This window comes from Pongo pygmaeus, chromosome 20 (genome assembly GCF_028885625.2).
Source record: "Pongo pygmaeus isolate AG05252 chromosome 20, NHGRI_mPonPyg2-v2.0_pri, whole genome shotgun sequence".
NCBI lineage: Eukaryota > Metazoa > Chordata > Mammalia > Primates > Hominidae > Pongo > Pongo pygmaeus.
Genome location: NC_072393.2, coordinates 14,090,356 through 14,106,804, shown reverse-complemented (window position 1 = coordinate 14,106,804; position 16,449 = coordinate 14,090,356). Strand labels below are relative to the sequence as shown.

The following is a 16,449-nucleotide window of genomic DNA, read 5'->3' as shown; positions in this document are numbered from 1 at the left end:
CGCGCCTATAATCCCAGCTACTCAGGAGGCTGAAGCATGAGAATCACTTGAACCGCGGGGGTTGCAGTGAGCCGAGATCGCGCCACTGCACTCCAGCCTGGGCCACATAGCGAGACTCCATCTCAAAAAAAAACAAAAAACAAAAAACAAAAAGGCAGAGCTGGAATTCTTTCTGTGCGAGGAGGCCTTTCCCCCCATCTCTTCTCTAGGACCGGCCTGCTGTCCTGCTCGCTGAATTTCCTGAAGTTACCAGCAGGGGGCAGCAGAGTCCAGCGCCCTCCCAGCTGTGGAGGCCGGCGGGACTGATCTCAGCTCTCAGCGCAGTCTCCTCCCCTCCTCCCTGCCGCCTCCCACTCCACGGTAGCTGAGGACTCTGCCTGGACACCCCAGGCTGGAGCCTCCACTGCCCAAATGCAGAGGCCGCAGAAGGAAGGGCCCCTTCTTAAATAAAGCCCCCTAGAACTGCCGTCCACACAAATGTCCAACTCACTCGGTGTTTCTCTACGTCTAACTCTCCTTCTTGCTGCAACGCATTTGCCGGGGCGGGCGGCCTCTGCATTCCTGAACTGGGTCAGACCAGGAGAGATGATTCCTGGATCCTGGCCCAGTGGCCAATCCGCCCTGGGCTTCTCACCCCCCAGACTCCTCTGAAGATCCCCAGAGCCCAGCACAGGATGGGAGGAGCGGTGGGGGAAGCCCCAGCGCCCCAGACGCCTTAGGGCGTGGGAACTGCCCTCCCCCCTACACACCCCCGGTCCCCAGTTCCTGGGGCCCCTGCCAGTGCTGACTCATAGGGGGAGCCCAGGGCTGCGACACAGCAGCAGCTCTTCCTGAACCTCTCCCTGGGAGATTTCACCTCCTGTGTCCCCTTGGGGGTCTCCGTGGGGACCCAAGGTGGGTGTGTGAGCCAGGCAGTCCTTCTCAACTCCATCAGCCCGGAACTCCAGCCCCCGAAGTCCCCCAAGGCCGTGGCCATTGAACACTGGGTGGATGTGTCAGGCCGCGGGGGTCTTGGGTGGTGCCCCTGTGTACTCAGATGTGGGTGTAGCTTGCACACTCAGGCATCGACCGAGAGAAAGCCCCGAGCAGCAAAGCCTAGGCCGTGTGGGTGCTTTCCTCCACACCCCACCAGAGTCTGGGCAGGGACACTCCAGGGCCAGAACGAAGCCCTGGGCTCAGAGCTCATTTCCTCAACTGCAAACCATCTTCTCCCGCCATCTTCCCGGTCTCCGGAAATGGCAGCTCCATCCTCCCAGCTGCTCAGACAAAAACCTTTATTAACAGATGCAACCCATTAACAATTTTGCTTACTGTCTTTTTTTTTTTTTTTTTTTCCTAAAACAGGGTCTGGCTCTATCGCCCAGGCTGGAGTACACTGGCACGATCTCTGCTCACTGTATCCTCCGCCTCCCGGATTCGAGACATCCTCCCATTCCTCTCAGTCTCCCAAATAGCTGGGGCTACAGGCACCTGCTACCACGTCTGGCTAATTTTTTGTATTTTTAGTAGAGATAGGTCTTGCTATGTTGCCCAGGCTGGTCTCAAACTCCTAGACTCAAGCAATCCACCCGTCTTGGCCTCTTAAAGTTCTGGGATTACAGTCATGAGCCACCACTCCCAGGCTAGTTACTGTCCCTTCTAATGCATCCAGAATCCTGCCTTCTCCAGGGCCCACCCTGGTCTGGCTCCCATCATCTCTCCCCAGAATTGCTCCAGTTGCCACCTCTCTGCACGCCTTGCAGCCCCCAACAGTCTGTCCCCATCCCACCAATCCCACCACAGCAGCCGGGGTGGGGTGCCTGTGAGCACCCAAGTCAGGTCCAGTCCCTCCTCTGCTCAGAACCCTCAATGGCTCCCACCTTATTCAGAGCAAAAGCCAAAGTCCTCCCCAGGACCCAGAAGGCTTTGCACAATCTCTCCTGTCTCCTGTCTGCCTCACCCTCTCCACTCCCTCCCTCATTCACCCCATTCCAGACCTCCTCAGCTGGGATTACAGGCACCCACCACCACGCCTGGCTAATTTGTTTTGTATTTTTAGTAGAGACGGGGTTTCACCATGTTACCCAGGCTGGTCTCAAACTCCTGAGCTCAGGCAATCCGCCCACCTCACCCTCCCAAAGTGCTGGAATTACAGATGGAGCCCAGCCGACTCCCCTATTTCAAAATTGCACCCACCTTGCTTTCCCCTCTATTTATTTCTCACAACTCTGTCACCTTTTTTTTTTTTTTTTTTTTTTTGAGATGGAGTCTCGCTGTCACCCAGGCTGGAGTGCAATGGCGTGATCTCGGCTCACTGCAACCTCCACCTCCCGGGTTCAAGCCATTCTCCCGCCTCAGCCTCCCGAGTAGCTGGGATTACAGGTGCCACCACCATGCCCGGCTAATTTTTTGTATTTTTAGTAGAGACGGGGTTTCACTATGTTGGCCAGGCTGGTCTCAAACTCTTGACCTCGTGATCCGCCCACCTGGGCCTCCCAAAGTGCTGGGATTACGGGCATGAGCCACCGCGCCTGGCCCTGTCACCTTTCAACACACTACATGCTTTACTACACATCTTGTTTCTTGTCTGTCTCCTGTACTTGATTGTCAGCTCAGCCAGCACAATAGCTGTTGTCTTTTTTTTTTTGGAGAGATGGGGAGCGGGGGTCTCACTTTGTTGCCCAGGGCAGTCTTGAACTCCTGGACTCAAGCGATCCTCCTGCCTCAGTCTCCCAAAGTGCTGGGATGACAGGTGTGAGCCACCGTGCCCAGCCTACAACGTTTGTCTTCATCACTGCTGGAGAACTTAAGAAAGGCACTTAGTCATTATCTAGTGAATTAATGCATTAATAATCACTATGTTCCTGGCATGTGTGTGGGGGGAGGTGATGGGAAGTGGGGGAGGGACAAAACAGACTAGGAGCTTGCCTGCCACCATCTGGCAGGGGGCTAGTCATGTAGCTAGCCAATTACAATGAAGAGTTTTCAGTGCTGAGAGCCAAAGCCCAGCCTGGAAGATGAAAGTGCAATCTGGGAAGACTTTTGAGGAGGTGACATCTTATAGGGCTTTGATCAGTAAGGAGTTTGGATTTAAGTATGATGAGAAGGCTTAGGGATTTTTGTTTGATTTGATTTTTAGAAATGGGATCTTGCTCTGTTGCCCAGGCTGGAGTTCAGTAGCACACTCCTAGCCCATTGAGGCCTCAACCTGGGTTTAGGCAATTCTCCCGCCCCAGCCTCTCAACTAGCTGGGACTACTGGCACACACCACCACACCTGCCTAATTTTTAAATTTTTTTGTAGTGACAGTGTCTCACTATGTTTCTCAGGCTGGTCTCAAACTACTGGGCGCAAATGATCCACCCTCCTCAGCCTCCCAAAGTCTTAGGATTACAAGCGTGAGCCACCATGCCCAACCAAGGTTTTTATTTTCTCATTTTATTTTATTTTGTTTTTTGAGATGGAGTCTCACTCTGTTGCCCAGGCTGGAGTGCAGTGGCATGGTCTCGGCTCATTGCAATCATCTCCCAGGTTTAAGCGATTCCCCTGCCTCAGCCTCCAGAGTAGCTGGGATTACAGGTGCCCGCCACCATGCTCAGCTAATTTTTCTATTTTTAGTAGAAACGGGGTTTCGCCATGTTGGCTAGGCTGGTCTCAAACTCTTGACCTAAAATGATCCGCTCGCCTTGGCCTCCCGAAGTGCTGGGATTATAGGTATGAGCCACCGCACCCGGCCTCTACAAAAAATTTAAAAAATTAGCTGGGCGTGGTGGTGTACGCTTGTGGTCCCAGCTACTCAGAGGCAGAAGTGAGAGGACTGGTTGAGCTCCAGAGGTGGAGGCTGAAGTGAGCCATGATCACACCACTGCATTCCACCCTGTCTAGAAAAACAAAATTGTTTTTTTTTTTCAATAAAGATAGGATCCAATAGAGCTGGGATTAGGGATAGGTGAGTGACATGAGTCACACAAGGGCAGGACTCGGGCCTGTCTGGACTGCATTTGCCAGTGACGTTATTACTGGTCACATGTGGCTACTGAACACCTGAAAATGCAGCTATTCTTCAAAGTAATGGCAGCCGGGTGCAGTGGCTCACGCCTGTAATCCCAGCACTTTGGGAGGCTGAGTAGGGTGGATACCTGAGGTCAGGAGTTTGAGACCAGCCTGGCCATCATGGTGCAACCCCGTCTAAATACAAAAATTAGCCAGGTGTGGTGGTGCATGCCTGTAATCCCAGCTACTCAGGAGGCTGAGGCAGGAGAATCGCTTGAACCCGGGAGGCAGAGGTTGCAGTGAACCGAGATTGTGCCACTGCACTCCAGCCTGGCAACAGAGCAAGACTCTTCCTCAAAAAAAAAAAAAAAAGCTGGGCACGGTGGCTTATGCCTGTAATCCCAGCACTTTGAGAGGCCGAGGTGGGTGGATCACGAGGTCAGGAGATCGAGACCATCCTAACATGGTGAAACCCCGTCTCTACTAAAAATACGAAAAAAATTAGCCGGGTGTAGTGGCGGGTGCCTGTAGTCCCAGCTACTTGGGAGGCTGAGGCAGGAGAATGGCGTGAACCTGGGAGGCGGAGCTTGTGTTAGCCGAGATCGCACCACTGCACTCCAGCCTGGGGGACAGGGTGAGACTCCGTCTCAAAAAAAAAAGAAAGAAAGAAAGTAATGATGGCAAGAACCACAATTACTTTGCACCAACCTAATAGTTTGAATTGAGATGTTATAAGTATAAAATCCACATCAGATTTTGAAGACAGTACCAAAAAACTGAAATATCTCATTCATAATATTTACCTTGATTATATGTTAAAATGATACTATTTTGGATATACTGAGTTAAATAAAATCTTATTAAAATTAATTTTGTAGCCGAGTCTTGTAACTCACACCTGTAATCCCAGCACTTTGGGAGGCCGAGGCGGGTGGATCACCTGAGGTCAGGAGTTTGAGACCAGCCTGACCAACATGGTGAAACCCTGTCTCTACTAAAAAATACAAAAATTAGCCAGGTGTGGTGGCAGGCACCTGCAATTCCAGCTACTTGGAGGCTGAGGCAGGAAAATCACTTGAACCCAGGAGGTGGAGGTTGCAATGAGCTGAGACCATGCCACTGCACTCCAGCCTGGGCAACAGGACAAGACTCCATCTCAAATTAAAAAAAATAATAATTTTGGCAGGCTCACTGGCTCACGCCTGTAATCCCAGCACTTTAGGATGCTGAGGCAGGCAGATCACTTGAGGTCAGGAGTTCAAAACCACCCTGGCCAACATGGCGAAACCCCATCTCTACTAAAAATATAAAATTGGCTGGGTGTGGTGACATGCACCTGTAATCCCGACTGCTTGGGAGGCTGAGGCAGGAGAATCACTCAAACCCGGGAGGCAGAGGTTGCAGTGAGCCAAGATGGTGCCACTGCACTCCAGCCTGGGCAACAGAGCAAGACTCTGTCTCAAAAAAAAATTAATTTTGGCAGGCTCACTGGCTCACGCCCGCAATCCCAGCACTTTGGGAGGCTGAGGCAGGTGGATCACTTGCGGTCAGGAGTTCAAAACCAGCCTGGCCAACATGGTGAAAACCCATCTCTATTGAAAATATAAAATTGGCTGGGTGTGGTGGCACGTACCTGTAATCCCAACTACTTGGGAAGCTGAGGCAGGAGAATCACTTGAACCTGGGAGGCAGAGGTTACAGTGAGCCAAGATCCTGCCACTGCACTCCATTCTGGGTGACAGAGTGATACTGTGTCTCAAAAATAAATAAATAAATGTAAATAAAATAAAATTAATTTCACCTGCTCCTTTTTTTAAAAAAAAATGTGGCTACTAAAAAAGTTTTCATTACATATGTGGCTTGCATTTGTGGCTCACGATATATTTCTTTAGACACTGCCTTTATTGCCTTCCCTCCCATTTGCTTATCAGGCGGCTGCCTGATCACACTACTGATATCAGACTTCAGAGTCAGGCCAAGTTCTCAGCTGTAGCTGTCCTTGAGCTCCGTGTAGTATCTGTCACCTTTGCCTGGTTCCTCCTTGGCCTTGGGACACTAGATCCTTCTGACATCCCTTCTCTTTCTCAGTCTTCTTTGTGAGACAGCATCTACTTCTCAAATAAACACTTTGTTTATTTTCATTTTTATTTCATATTTATTTATTTATTTATTTTTGAGACAGAGTCTCACTCTGTCGCCCAGACTGGAGTGCAGTGGTGTGATCTCGGCTCACTGCAACCTCTGCCTCCCGGGTTCAAGAGATTCTCCTGCCTCAGCCTCCTGAGTAGCTGGGATTACAGGCACGTGCCACCATGCCCAGCTTTTTTTTTTTTTTTTTTTTTTTTGAGATGAAGTCTTGCTCTGTTGCCCAGGCGGGAGTGCAACGGAGTGCAATCGTGCAATCTCGGCTCACTGCAACCTGGGCCTCCCACGTTCAAGCAATTCTCCTGCCTCAGCCTCCCAAGTAGCTGGTATTAAAGGTGCCCGCCATCATGGCTGGCTAATTTTTGTATTTTTAGTAGAGACAGGTTTCACCATGTTGGCCAGGCTGGTCTTGAACTACTGAGCTCAAGTGATCCACCTGCCTCAGCCTCCCAAAGTGTTGGGATCACAGGCATGAGCCACCCCGCCCAGCGTCATTTTTATTTTAGAAACGAGGTCTGTTGCCCAGGCTGGAGTACAGTAAAAGAATCCTAGCCCATTGCAGCCTCGACCTCCTGGGCTCAAGTGATCCTCTTGCCCCAGCCAGTGTCCTGAGTAGCTGGGACTACAGGCGAGGACCACCATGCCCAGCTAATTTTTGTAATTTTTGTAGGGATAGGGTTTCACTACGTTGCCCAGGCTGGTCTCAAACTCCTGAGGTGAAGTGATCCTCCCACCTCAGTCTCCCAAAGTACTGGGATTACAGGCATGGGCCACCACACCCAGCCCATATCACATATTATTTGGCAATAAAAAGGAATAAGGTACTCACGCTTGTTACACTTGTTATAACATGGATGAACTCTGTTGACAGCATTTCTACACAGAGACAAAAAGTAGACCAGGGTTGCCAGAGGCTAAGAATGTTGGGGGGTGAAATAGAAAGTGATTTCTTTTCTCTTCTCTTCTCTTCTCCTTTCCTTTTCTTTCCTTCCTTTCTTTCCTTTTTTTTTTTTGAGACAGAGTCTCACTCTGTCACCCAGGCTGGAGTGCAGTGGCATGATCTTGGCTCACTGCAACCTCTGCCTCCCGGGTTCAACTGATTCTCCCAACTCAGCCTCCTGAATAGCTGGGACTACAGGCACGTGCCACCATACCCGACTAATTTTTGTATTGTTAGTAGAGACGGGGTTTCACCGTGTTGGCCAGGCTGGTCTCGAACTCCTGACCTCAGGTGATCCACCTGCCTTGGCCTCACAAAGTGCTGGGGTTACAGGGGTGAGCCACCACATCCGCCCAGAAAATGATTTCTAATGGGCTTGAGATTTCTTTTGGGGGTGATGGAAATGTTCTAAAGTTGGGCAGGGCGTGGTCACTCATGCTGTAATCCCAGCACTTTGGAAGGCCGATGTGGGAGGACTGCTTGAGCCCAGGTGTTTGAGAACAGCCTGAGCAACATAGCAATGCCCTGTCTTTACAAAAAAAAAATACAAAAATGGCCAGGCGCGGTGGCTCACGCCTGTAATCTTGCGGATCACGAGGTCAGGAGATCGAGACCATCCTGGCTAACACGGTGAAACCCCGTCTCCACTAAAAATACAAAAAATTAGCCAGGCGTAGTAACGGGCGCCTGTAGTCCCAGCTACTCGAGAGACTGAGGCAGGAGAATGGCGTGAACCCGGGAGGTGGAGCTTGCAGTGAGCAGAGATGGCGCCACTACACTCCAGCCTGGGCAACAGAGCGAGACTCCATCTCAAAAAAAAAAAAAAAAAAAAAAAAAAAATTAGCTGGGCGTGGTGGCGGGCGCCTGCAGTCTCAGCTATTCCAAAGGCTGAGGTGGGAGGACTGCTTGAGCCCGGGAGGCAGTGGTTGCAATGAGCCAAGATGCCGCCACTGCACTCCAGCCTGGGCTACACAGTGAGATCCTACCTCAGCAAAAAAAAAAAAAGGCCGGGCGGAGTGGCTCATGCCTGTAATCCCAGAATTTTGGAAGGCTGATGCAGGCGGATTGCCTGAGTTCAGGAGTTGGAGACTAGGCTGGGCAACACGGAGAAACCTCATCTCCACTAAAATACAAAAAATTAGCTGGTGTGGATCAGGCACGGTGGCTCACGCCTGTAATCCCAGCACTTCCAGAGGCCAAGGCGGGCAGATTACTAGGTCAGGAGTTCGAGACCAGCCTGGCCAACATGGTGAAACCCCGTCTCTACTAAAAATACAAAAATTAGCTTGGTGTGGTGGTGCTTGCCTGTAATCCCAGCTACTTGGGAGGCTGAGGCAGGAGAATCGCTTGAACCCGGGAGGCGGAGGTTGCAGTGAGCCGAGATCACACCACTGCACTCCTGCCTGGGTGACAGAGTAAGACTCTGTCTCCAAAAAAAAAAAAAAAAAAAAAAAAGGAATGTTCTAAAGTTTATTGTGGTGATGGTTGCATGAGTCTATGAATATTCTAAACACGTTTGACTGTATACAGTCGTCCCCCTTATCTGCAGTTTCGATTTCCTCGGTTTCAGTTATCCTTGGTCAACTTTGGTCCAAAAATATTAAATGGAAAATTCCAGAGGCTGGGCATGGTGGCTCACGCCTTTAATCCCAGCACTTTGGGAGACCATTGCAGGAGGAGGATTGCTGGAGGCCAGGAGTTCAAGACCAGCCTGGGAAACATAGTAAGACCCTGTCTCTAAAAAAAAAAAAAAATTTGTATAAATAAGCCGGGTGTGCTTGCACATGCCTGTAGTCCTAGCTACTTAGGAGGCTGAGGCAGGAGGCTCATTTAAGGCCAGGAGTTGGAGACCAGTCTAGGCAACACAGCAAGACCCTCACGCCCCCACCCCTACAAGATAAATAAATTAGCCAGGTGTGGTGGTGCTCACCCCTAGTTCCAGCTACTCTGGAGGTTGAGGTAGAAGAATCCTTTGAGCCCAGGAGTTTGAGATGGCAGTGGTGAGAACTTGTCTTAAGTAATTTTGATCCTGGGCTGGGCGTGGTGGCTCACGCCTGTAATCCCAGCACTTTGGGAGGCCGAGGCAGGTGGATCACCAGGTCAGGAGATCGAGACCATCCTAGCTAACATGGTGAAACCCCGTCTCTACTTAAAAAATACAAAAAATTAGCCAGGCGTGGTGGCACACGCCTGTAGTCTCAGCTACTTCGGAGGCTGAGGCAGGAGAATCGCTTGAACCTGGGAGGTGGAGGTTGCAGTGAGCCGAGATCGCGCCACTGCACTCCAGCCTAGGTGACAAAGACTCCATCTCAAAAAATAAATAAATAAATAAATATTAAATAATAAAAATTTTTTTTGATCTTAAAGCTGGGTGTGGAGATATTTGCCTGTATTCGCAGATACTCGGGAGGATCCCTTAAGCCCAGGAGTTTGAGGCCAGCCAGGGCAACATGGAGACGCCCCTATCTCTAAAAAATAAACAAACAGGTCAGGGCCCAGGGGCTCATGCCTGTAATCCCAGCACTTTAGGAGGCTAAGGTGGGCGGAACTCTTGAGGGCAGGAATTCGAGTCAGGAATTCCAGACCCGCCTGGGCAACACAGCATAATCCTGTCTCTACAAAAAAAAAAATACAAAAATTAGCTGGGTGTGGTCACTCTCACCTGTGGTCCCAGCTACTTGGGAGGCTGAGATGGGAGGCTCAGCTGAGTTCGGGAGGTCGAGGCTGCAGTAAGACGTGATTGTGCCACTGCACTCCAGCCTGGGCGACACAGTGAGACCCTGTCTCAATACATAAATAAATCAAAAATTGGCCAGGCGCGGTGGCTCACGCCTTTAATCCCAGCACTTTGGGAGGCCAAGGCAGGCGGATCACCTGAGGTCAGGAGTTTGAGACTACCCTGGCCAACATGGTGAAACCCCGTCTCTACTAAAACTACAAAAATTAGTTGGGCATGGTGGCGTGTGCTTGTCCCAGCTACTTGGGAGGCTGAAGCAGGAGAATCGTTTGAACCTGGGAGGCAGAGGTTGCAGTGAGCCGAGATCGTGCCACTGCACTCCAGCCTGGGTGACAGGGTGAGACTCAGTCTCAAATATATATATACATATATATATATACAAATAAATAAATAATAAAATTAAAAAAAATTATCTCGATTCTTCCGCTAGTGAAGTGCCTCCCTGGAATCCCACCCAGCTTGCTGTTCTTCTCACCCCAGGTTTAAGAAGGATAGAAAGGTGGGGGAGACTGTTTCGGGGCAGGCAAGGAGGGGAGGCCTAGGCAGGAGGTGTGGTGAAACCCACCAGATGTGCCCTCAAGCACCCTCTTTCTCTGCCAGAGGCCGCGGGCTTGGAAGAACCACGTCTCTTCCCAGGTTTTCTTCACAGCCTGACTCGAAGCGTCCTGGCCTGCCCGCCCCACCAGACAGTCTGACTCAATTTGCCCGCCGTGTGCGCGGGCCCTGCGCGTGTGACCCGCCACCATCCCAGTGACTCAGGCAGCCTGGAAGCCCCCTTCCCTGGGGACACCCAGCTTCCTATGGTGACTTTTCACAGACATGGCTGAAACTGGCTGGCGCCTCCCAGACCCAGACTGGGCTCCTGGGGGCAGCCCAGCAGGGCCTGGGCCCACAGCCCACCCCCAGAGAGGGCCTAGGGGGTGGGAGTAGGGGGTGGGGAACTCTTCTCAAAGGGCCTTTGTGGGAGCGGCTGGGGGGGCTAACGGGGGACCCCGCCCTGTGTGACTCAAGCCTCATTGCTGGGCGGTGACTCACCCCCAGGCCCCCCTTCTGCCTGCCCGCAGCAGGTGCTGTGAGCCAGCTTCGGGATAGGGGCCTCTGCAGCCATGGTCATGCCACCCTCCCCTAGACCTGTGACTTGCCACCCACTTCTAGGGGTGCCAGTCTTGCCCTCACCTCCTTGCCCTCCTAAGCTCGGACCACAGAGAAAACCTCCTACATCCCGTCCCTCCGTGGGGCAGCAGAGGTGGTACTGAAATGTGCCACGCATTGTCTCACTATGAATTCACGGGATTCTCAAACCACCCGAGAGGCAGGGTGTTCTTGCTACTGCCCTGTAACAGATGCGGAAATTGATTCTCCGTGAGGTTACAGAGTTTAACACAGGAGATTCACGTGCAGAATCTGGGTGTCCCAAACTTGCTGCCCCGCAGTGTCACTGCGTGATAATCTCAGCTGCCTTAAATGCCAGTGGTGGGTTACTGCACCCTCTAGTGTCGCTTCTTTTACTGACAGGTAAACTGAGGCAAGGAGCCTTGAAGTCACAGGTCAAGAGTAAGAGGCAAGGCCGGGATTCGAACCGAGTCCGAGAGCCCGGGACCTGCTCGACCGCTTCCCCACGGGCCTCCGGCGCCCACTTGGGGGCTAAGGCGCCCCCGCCGCCGGGCCCCTCCGGACGCCGAGGCCAGCCGAGATCGGGCCGCCGGCCAGGCTGCTGGGCGCCGCGCCCGTCCGCATCACGCCGCGGTGAGTCACCGCGCGCCGGCCCTGGCCCCGCCCCCTGCGCCAACAAACAGCGCGTTGCTCGGCAACCGCCACCGCCCTCCAGCGTGGACCTGGGTTCGAGCCTCAGGCCGGGGTGCGGGCTAAGAGGGATTTTGGGACTCGGTAGGCTTCCCCAGATTAGGGGTTCACATCAGGCCTGTAATCCTGGTGGGCACAGAGGTGAGGGTGAAAGAGACAGCTGTGGCCCAATGAAGGTGGGGAGGGCTGAGGGTGGCTCTCTCCAATCCAGACCCACAGGGGCTCCCCAGAAGTGGGTAGTCGGGTCAGGAGATGGCGGCTGGGCCAGAGTTGCAGCTGAGAGGTCGAGGCCATTTTCCTAAGGGATTTGGGGAGCTGGCCTGGCGGGGGCTGTCAGGAGCGCTGTGATGAGGGCTTTTTTGCATCCTCCCCACCCCTGCCGACCTCCCAAACTAGCTAACACTTAATGAGCACATTCTGTGTTCTAAGCCTGTTCTATGCATGTGTGGGACTATGTATATTAACTCATGTAATCTTCACCATGAGGTCGGACACAGTGGCTCACGCCTATAATCGCAGCACTTTAGGAAGCCGAAGCTGGTGGATCACTTGATGTCAGGAGTTCAAGACCAGCATGGGCAAAATGGTGAAACTCCGTCTCTACTAAAAATACAAAAATTAGCCGAGCGTGATGGCCAGCACCTGTAATCCCGGCTACTCGGGAGACTGAGGCAGGAGAATCGCTTGAACCTGGGAGGCAGAGGTTGCAGTGGGCCGAGATCGTGCCACTGCACTCCAGCCTGGGTGACAAGAGTGAAACTCCGTCTCAAAAATAATAATAATAAAAATTAAAAATAGTGTTCACCATGGCCCTCTGACGTTTCACTGACATTCTCATTTTACAGATGGGGAAACTGAGTCAACAGAGGGGCAATGTCCTTTGCCAGAGGAGGCACAGCCAAGCTGGCATCCGGGCTCCCAAACCTGTCTCAGGAGGGTGCATGCCTGGCCTTGGCGGGGTTGTATCTGTGGGAGTCTTCAGGCGTTGTGGGGATAGGTGCCATGGCTACATTGAAGTATGGGTAGGTTATGCAAGTCGGGGATGGCGCCTGGTGGGCTCCCTGGGGGCTGTCGACACATGATGCTGAAGGCTGTGCACTACAGAGGCTGCACCAGCACCCCCCTAGACTTCCCATGCCATCTGAGTGCAGGGAGAGAGTTTCCCAGCACCGGCTTCAGATGGCCTGAACTCCGGGCTCTCTGGCACCCCAATAGTCACCACTGAGCCGTCCACAGGACCCTTAAGGGAACTGCCTGAGGGGCCTTCCTGAGCCCCAGATCCTATGGGGGCGGGGAGAAGAGTAGATACTAGCATCTCAGACACGGAGATGACCAGCTGCCTGGGAAGTGACCAGCTTTGTGTCCTGTAAGAAATGTCCATTTGGCTCAAATGACCAAGTCAATCACTCAAATGGTTGAGTCGGGGAGATGGTTGAGTTACAGGGATCCTGGACAGTCTAAAGCCAAGAAGGTGAGGAGGGCTTCTTGGAGGAGGTGATACCCTGGGACCTGAAGGATGCTCAGGAGTTGGCGAATAACAGGCAGGACCTTCCTGTGGGAGAGGTTGGGACACGGAGGAACTTTTCAAAGTGGAAGGTAGAGGGGACGCGTGATTGGATTTAACGGGCTGTCTCTGGAGAATGGCTAGAAGGCATAAGGAAAGTCGGAGAGGACCAGGGAGGTGTCTGTTGGAATATATTTAGGCCAGAGATGATGGTGACTTAAGGATACAGTTGGCAGATTTAACAAATAAAAAATACAGGACATCAGTTAAATTTGAATTTCAGATACAGAACAAGTAATTTTTTTTTAGTATAAAACTTTTTTTTTTAGTATAGCGATGTCCCCGAAATTGCATGGGACATACTTATACTAAAAAAAGAGATCCGCTGTGTATCTGAAAAATTAAGTTTCACTGGGTGTCCTGTGTCTCATCTGGGAACTGTACTTGGTGGAGGGGGGCGGGTCTCAGGGGCCCCTGGGGAGGGGGAAACGATCATAGCTAACACTCAGGGAATAAATGCACTTTGTTTTTCTTTTTTATGTGTTTTCATTTTACTTATTCACTTTTTCATAGAGATGGGGGCCTCACTATGTTGCCTAGGCTGGTCTCAAACTCCTAGGTTCAAGCGATCCTCCTGCCTCAGCCTCCCAAAGTTTTGGGATTATAGGAGTGAGTTAATACTCCTAACCCAACAAGTGCACTTTGAAGTGAGTACCACTATCATGCCCATTTTACAGCTAGGTAAACTGAGGCCTGGAGCAGTTATTGCTTTTGTCATGTGTGTGTGGCTTTTTTTTTTTTTTTTTTTTTTGGTAACTTGTTTATATGGTTAGGTTAGGAAGTGGGTGACCCTCGACTGGAACCGAGGCATGTTGTCTGCAGTCTCTCAACTCTCAGAGCTTGAACCCCCTCCCCCACGGGATTGGTAGGGGTGGTTGGACACTATGGTTCCCTGGGTTCCTGGTGACCCAGCTAAGGGCCTTTCTCATGGGATGAGCTTCCCCAGTCCCCCAGCGAAGCCTAGGCTCTGTGGCACCCCTACTTGCCCCCCTCCTGCCAGGACAGCGAGGCACTGGGAGGGACGGGAGGCGGCCTCAGGGGGCCTCCTCTCCTGGCTGAGGCTCGGCCTCGCCCTCCTCCAGGCTGGGAGGATCCGCCGTCTGCGCCGCCGGCAGGGGGAGGGGGCGGGTTATTTTTACCTCCCTCCAGGCAGCCGGGGCGACAGGAAGTGAGCGCGCGGCCCGCCAGATGTGGAGAGCCAGGCAGCTGGGAACAGCCACAGCTGGACTGGCGGCCGGCCGGGAGCGGGGTTAGGGGGGAGGGTGTGTGGAGGGTGGATCCCCAGGCCTCCGGTCCCCTCTTTGTTCCCCGCCGCCCCAGCCTCCCCTCCAAAGACCCCTCGTCCCCATCCCCCGCTCATGTGGGTCGTGGCCTCGCTGTCCCTCATCTGGGCGCCAATCCCCTCGCTGGCTCGAGGGCTCTCAGATCCTGGGCGGGGAGGGGGACCCTGCTCCTCGCCCCAGGGACCCCCAGGTCCCAGCAGAGTGGGGGGTAAGAGGGGGAGACAGCCCCTCGCCGGCCCCGCCTGCCACCGCCATTGTTTACCCGTCGGCTGCCTCCTAGGAAACTTAACCCGCCCGCGGTAATTTTATTTGGGAACTTCGGCCAGTTGCCATAGCAACCCCCAGTGACGTCAGAGGGGCTGGGGCCCGAAATCCCCGGGAAAGGGGGGGATGGGATTGGGGGGGAGACCCCCAGAAGGGCTCCTCCTTAACCCTCTGCGTACCAGGTCCCAGCCAGGCAGGGACAGCCAGATGTGACACTTTTTGGGTGCCCCCCCCAATTCTGGCCTGGGGCCAGGTCAGGGTGGCAGGCCAGGCCTTGATGTCATCGGGAGCTGGGTGGGTGGTGAGTCATTCCTGAGGTGGGGGCTGGGCCAGGCCTGGGGTCTATTCCTGTCTGACCTGCCCCACCAGTGCCCTTGAGCAATACTGGGACCCTTCCCTGGGGATTTCAGGCACCTGGCTGGGGGTCCCCACAGATCCCTGGGACCTCTCTGCCCCTCTGAACCATTATGTAGGTAGACAAAGTCTTTCCTGGTGCTCCAGACACCAGGCAATTGAGTTTGTCACGGTGAGCTGGGGCCATCGTGTAATGTTCTTCTCCGGATGTGGGGAGTGGCTGGTGCCTTGGTGAGGGAGCAGGGTTGTGGTGGGATCCCGGCTCAGTCCATAACACAGCCGGTCGCCAGGGCGACAGGAGGCAGGGGCCCTGACTGGCATGGGGGGTCACTGCCGCCGGCCGGGGGCTGGGCTGGGAGGAGCCACTCTAACCGCAGTGACGTGAGACTTCCTCGGCAGGGCCTGTTTGATGTTTCTGTGTGCGGCGTTGCCATGGGGCCCAGCAGGCAGCCCTGCATGTGAGCTGGGGTGACCTGTGGGCCGGCTGGGCCTGTCAGGGTCCCTTGATCCAGGTGTACCTGGTGTATCACTTACCCTCTTTCTACCTGCGATCAGCACATCACACGTCTCACCTCAAAGCCTGGTAACAACTGCAAATTGGGCATTTTCAGCCCCATTTTTCAGCCGACAAAACTGAGGCTTAGAAGTGTAATCGCCTGGCCCCAAAGACATCCAGTTAGAAAGCTGGGGTGTAGGGCCTGGCGCGGTGACTTTGGGAGGCTGAGGCGGGCGGATCACTTGAAGTCAGGAGTTCAAGACCAGCCTGGCCAATATGGTGAAACCCTGTCTCTACTAAAAATACAAAAATTAGCCGGGCATGGTGGTGCACGCCTGTAATCCCAGCTACTTGGGAGGCTGAGGCAGGAGAATCTCTTGAACTGGGGAGGCGGAGGTTTTGGTGAGCCGAGATTGTGTCCAGCCTGGGCGACAGAGTGAGACTCCTTCTCAAAAAAACAAAACAAATCTTTGTTCTTCTTCCATTCCACTCCTCTCTCTGCCTCCATGAAAATGGTCTGCTTTGCTGGTTTTCCAATGTTCCAGGCAACCGTCCTACCGCAAAGCCTGTGCACTGGCCGTTCTCTCTGCCTGGAACTCTCTTCCTCTTGAAGTCTTCCTGGCTTTTCCCTCAGTGCCTAAAAGTCTTTGTTCAAAGTCACCTCCTGCTCGGGGAGGCCTTTCCTGACCTAACCTCCACTCATTTCATCTCTCATCTCTCTTGCCTTTTTCTAGATTACCCATAGACTTTCCACCCAACACATTTTTTTATATATATATAAAATATATAATTTTAAAAAAATATATAGATATATAATTTTAAAATATATAGACACATAATTTTTAAATATATATAGATATATAATTTTTAAATATATAGGTATATAATTTT

At 52.7% G+C, this 16,449-nt stretch overlaps 1 long non-coding RNA gene across 1 annotated transcript; it reads left to right on the top strand.

Annotated features, from left to right (window-relative positions):
- The first annotated feature begins 11,312 nt into the window (after positions 1-11,312).
- Positions 11,313-12,399, top strand: LOC134738868 (uncharacterized). The gene is made up of 2 exons (XR_010125043.1): positions 11,313-11,540; positions 12,084-12,399. It is a non-coding gene; the product is annotated as an uncharacterized LOC134738868 (long non-coding RNA).
- Positions 12,400-16,449: the final 4,050 nt, after the last annotated feature.